The sequence below is a fragment of the Oncorhynchus clarkii genome, unplaced genomic scaffold, assembly GCF_045791955.1.
Source record: "Oncorhynchus clarkii lewisi isolate Uvic-CL-2024 unplaced genomic scaffold, UVic_Ocla_1.0 unplaced_contig_2024_pilon_pilon, whole genome shotgun sequence".
In the NCBI taxonomy this organism is placed as follows: domain Eukaryota; kingdom Metazoa; phylum Chordata; class Actinopteri; order Salmoniformes; family Salmonidae; genus Oncorhynchus; species Oncorhynchus clarkii.
The window spans coordinates 1-5,000 of record NW_027258735.1 but is presented as its reverse complement, the minus strand read 5'-3'; the positions used below and the strand labels follow the sequence as shown (position 1 = coordinate 5,000).

The 5,000-nt window shown below is 52.6% G+C and overlaps 1 non-coding gene and 1 pseudogene across 1 annotated transcript; both read right to left on the bottom strand.

Annotated features, from left to right (window-relative positions):
- Window positions 1–2,223: 2,223 nt before the first annotated feature.
- LOC139398379 (U5 spliceosomal RNA) lies at window positions 2,224–2,340 on the bottom strand. Its single transcript, XR_011631451.1, has one exon. It is a non-coding gene; the product is annotated as a U5 spliceosomal RNA (small nuclear RNA).
- Window positions 2,341–2,824: 484 nt separating this feature from the next.
- LOC139398373 (U2 spliceosomal RNA) lies at window positions 2,825–2,999 on the bottom strand (annotated as a pseudogene).
- Window positions 3,000–5,000: the final 2,001 nt, after the last annotated feature.

Here is a 5,000-nt window from a genome sequence, read left to right as displayed (position 1 = left end):
TCAACTTAAATTACTTTCCAACAACCAAACAATAATCTTCCAAACTTCAGTCAACTTAAATATACAATCCCACCACACTACCACTAATCATTCCAATACTAATTGATTTTAGCCAACTCCCAAAACCAATAACCAATGACCTACAAACTACCAATATACACCACCATATTACAGCAATTTCTCACCCAGTGCCCCCCTTCGCTATCTTGTCTGACTGTGACCTTACATCACTCCCATCTCCCACCATCCCCCCTCCCCTGAACACAGCAACAGCACCCGGCACATTCCCCACCCTCAGGTCCATCACCCCCCCCTCTTCCGGACTCCGCTCCGGGGACATCGCATCCACAAATAAATAGTCAGACTCTCCCTCCATCATCCAGGTTTGAGCCATACCCGGGAGGTCAAGCTCAGCGAGGGGTTTAAAAGAGGATGGAGACGGAGCCCACGAGGGCCCCGCTACCTCCCCGTCCCCCCGTTCTGCCCCCCCCCCTTCTTTCCACCCTTCCTCCTTACCGCCTTTTTTGGCCTCTTGCAAGGGGGGATATTTCCCCACGGGTTTTGGAAAGTTGCGTCACACACCGTGCCTTCCTTTTCCTTTGCTAATCCCCTTTCCTTCTCTATCAAACTCCTCACCATCTCTCTCAACTCCTCCATCCTTTTCTTCCCCACTATATTGCCCCCCCCCACCCAATCGCCCTTCCAGTTCCTTCTCCATCTTGTCCTCCACCTCCTTCGTCTCCGCTGTTTTTTCCTCTGTGCTCTCCACTCTCACTGTCTCCTCACTCTCCTCCATCCTCGTTGCCGTCTTCTTCTTCTTCTTTTTCTTTTCCTTTTCTCCTTCAACCTCCTTCCCAACCTCTATTCCAGCTCTTTCTCCTTCCATCCCGGCCACCTCTTCTTCTGTCCCGGCCACCTCTCCTCTGTCCCGTCCTCCTCTTCTTCCATCCCGTCCTCTTTCTCTGTCCCAGCTCTCTCCTCCTCTTTTTCTTCTCCACCCTCCGACTCCTTCTGTGCCAGTCCTTCCACCCCCATCTTCCGGCTCCTCTCTTGCTCGTCTTCCTCCATCCTCCGCTCTCGCTCCCCCCCCAGCTGCAGACGAGTATGACCTCCGCCGAGCCGGGCAATCCCGCCACAGGTGTGCTTCCGAGCCACACCCGTGGCATTTCTTCGGCTCGGCGCAATCCCTCGCCTCGTGCTCAGTCGATCCACAGTATCTGCACCTCCTCGTGCTGCACGAGGCGAGTGTGTGGCCGTAGGCCATACATCGCCCGCAGAACGGAGGCTGACGGGCATAGTGTAACGTCCCCCTGTCAGCCCCCAGGGAGAACAACGCTGGAGGATGGAGGTAGCCATCCATCCCCTTCGGGTCCTCTCTGAGGAGAGCCTGGAAGCATCTCCTCCCATTCCAAAAGCCCAAGGAATCCTTTATGTGCCTTGCTGAGGAGACGCCATCCAGGTATCTCCCCAGAAAGGCCCTCACCTCCTCATCTTTCACATGAGGGTTGTATACGTTCACTGTGACCAGCCTGAAATTGGTTTTGGCCAGGCTAGTCACCTCGTAATGGCACAGGGGTCTCTCCTTGCCCATCTCTCTCGCCCTTTTCATTACCTCCTCGTGCTTCTCATCTTTGTGGAACGTCACCTCGAAAGCACTCTCCCTCGGATTGTCCTGAAGGCACAAGACATCCATCACCTCCACTTTCAAGGTCGTCATTAAAACGTTTCTCCCGAACGTCTCCCTCCCGAACTGTTCCAACTCCTTCTCTCTCCAGGCAAACCTCACTGTGTTTGCCAAACCGACCACCGGAACCGACCTGTGCTGTGCACTTTTCTCCATTTTTCTCACTTTTCCCTCTCTTAAATGAAGAGAAACCGAAACCAACAATTTCCTCCCTCCGGCCTTCCTTCGACCTCTTGGCTCAGGGGCTCTAGGACACCTCGGTGTCAAGCTTGTACTGAGCCAAAAGGCCGAGAAGCGATAACCCACAAATGGAACCCTGAAACCGCCGGACCCCCGGGGGTCTCGACAGACCTCAGCGGGTGGGTTGGCAAAAGCCAGCTCCTCTCTCCCTCCAACCCCCACTCAACCAACCAACCAACCAACCAACCACCGTTTCCCTGGCAACAAACAGGCAGGTGTTTTTTGGAAAAAGTCGCTAATGCGTCTTTAAGTCACTATCCTGGCCCATCTCTGTCAATTTCCCTTGAAACAAGATACCGGGCTCTGCAAGAAGCAAAGCCGCTCCAAAAATACGTTGAACTCGTAAGTGTTCCTCTCCACGGAAGTCTTTAGTAAAAGGCGAAAGGCTTGTGCGTAATGAAGAGAAACCAGAGTCATATGGAAGTCAAGAGGTCGGGGCCCGAGACACACTCTGTGCACTCTAGGCAGGGTTCCCGCGGGTGCTCCCGGAACCCACTCTTCCAAGTTTTCGAGGGCTGTCTGTGGATAAAAAGAAGGTCACAGACACAGAGGCACAGAGAGACAGAGAGAGAGAGAGAGCGAGAGAGAGAGAGAGAGAGAGAGAGAGAGAGAGAGAGAGAGAGAGAGAGAGAGAGAGAGAGAGAGAGAGAGAGAGAGAGAGAGAGAGAGAGAGAGACACACACACACACAATCCTGGCCCCAATTCTTTTTTTTTTTTTTTTTTTTTTTTTTTTTTAAGTAAAATGGCGGGAAACGGGGGACCCCATTGAAGAGCGCTTCGCCTTTCTTTCAGTTTGAATGTTTCTTTCCTTCTCTTCTTCTGCTAGCTAGCCAGCTAGCTAGCTAGCCAGCTGTTTACAGAGCTTTGTGAATTTGCATTTTTCCTTGACAACGGAAGAAAAGTGTTGCACCGTTCCCGGAGGTACTGCAATACCGGGTCGATGCGTGGAGCGGACGGAGCAAGCCCCATTTCCGACTCCCTGTTCGAAAAATCCATTTAATATGTAGTCCCCCGATGGGGGACGTATCAGATATTAAACTGATAAGAACAGATTTTTTTTTTTTTACAAAATATTTTTATTACTTTCCAAAAACCAAACAATAATCTTCCAAACTTCAGTCAACTTAAATTACTTTCCAACAACCAAACAATAATCTTCCAAACTTCAGTCAACTTAAATATACAATCCCACCACACTACCACTAATCATTCCAATACTAATTGATTTTAGCCAACTCCCAAAACCAATAACCAATGACCTACAAACTACCAATATACACCACCATATTACAGCAATTTCTCACCCAGTGCCCCCCTTCGCTATCTTGTCTGACTGTGACCTTACATCACTCCCATCTCCCACCATCCCCCCTCCCCTGAACACAGCAACAGCACCCGGCACATTCCCCACCCTCAGGTCCATCACCCCCCCCTCTTCCGGACTCCGCTCCGGGGACATCGCATCCACAAATAAATAGTCAGACTCTCCCTCCATCATCCAGGTTTGAGCCATACCCGGGAGGTCAAGCTCAGCGAGGGGTTTAAAAGAGGATGGAGACGGAGCCCACGAGGGCCCCGCTACCTCCCCGTCCCCCCGTTCTGCCCCCCCCCCCTTCTTTCCACCCTTCCTCCTTACCGCCTTTTTTGGCCTCTTGCAAGGGGGGATATTTCCCCACGGGTTTTGGAAAGTTGCGTCACACACCGTGCCTTCCTTTTCCTTTGCTAATCCCCTTTCCTTCTCTATCAAACTCCTCACCATCTCTCTCAACTCCTCCATCCTTTTCTTCCCCACTATATTGCCCCCCCCCACCCAATCGCCCTTCCAGTTCCTTCTCCATCTTGTCCTCCACCTCCTTCGTCTCCGCTGTTTTTTCCTCTGTGCTCTCCACTCTCACTGTCTCCTCACTCTCCTCCATCCTCGTTGCCGTCTTCTTCTTCTTCTTTTTCTTTTCCTTTTCTCCTTCAACCTCCTTCCCAACCTCTATTCCGACTCCTTCTCCTTCCATCCCGGCCACCTCTTCTTCTGTCCCGACCACCTCTTCTTCCATCCCGTCCTCTTTCTCTGTCCCAGCTCTCTTCTCCTCTTTTTCTCCTCCACCCTCCGACTCCTTCTGTGCCGTCCTTCCACCCCCATCTTCCGGCTCCTCTCTTCCTCGTCTTCCTCCATCCTCCGCTCTCGCTCCCCCCCAGCTGCAGACGAGTATGACCTCCGCCGAGCCGGGCAATCCCGCCACAGGTGTGCTTCCGAGCCACACCCGTGGCATTTCTTCGGCTCGGCGCAATCCCTCGCCTCGTGCTCAGCCGATCCACAGTATCTGCACCTCCTCGTGCTGCACGAGGCGAGTGTGTGGCCGTAGGCCATACATCGCCCGCAGAACGGAGGCTGACGGGCATAGTGTAACGTCCCCCTGTCAGCCCCCAGGGAGAACAACGCTGGAGGATGGAGGTAGCCATCCATCCCCTTCGGGTCCTCTCTGAGGAGAGCCTGGAAGCATCTCCTCCCATTCCAAAAGCCCAAGGAATCCTTTATGTGCCTTGCTGAGGAGACGCCATCCAGGTATCTCCCCAGAAAGGCCCTCACCTCCTCATCTTTCACATGAGGGTTGTATACGTTCACTGTGACCAGCCTGAAATTGGTTTTGGCCAGGCTAGTCACCTCGTAATGGCACAGGGGTCTCTCCTTGCCCATCTCTCTCGCCCTTTTCATTACCTCCTCGTGCTTCTCATCTTTGTGGAACGTCACCTCGAAAGCACTCTCCCTCGGATTGTCCTGAAGGCACAAGACATCCATCACCTCCACTTTCAAGGTCGTCATTAAAACGTTTCTCCCGAACGTCTCCCTCCCGAACTGTTCCAACTCCTTCTCTCTCCAGGCAAACCTCACTGTGTTTGCCAAACCGACCACCGGAACCGACCTGTGCTGTGCACTTTTCTCCATTTTTCTCACTTTTCCCTCTCTTAAATGAAGAGAAACCGAAACCAACAATTTCCTCCCTCCGGCCTTCCTTCGACCTCTTGGCTCAGGGGCTCTAGGACACCTCGGTGTCAAGCTTGTACTGAGCCAAAAGGCCGAGA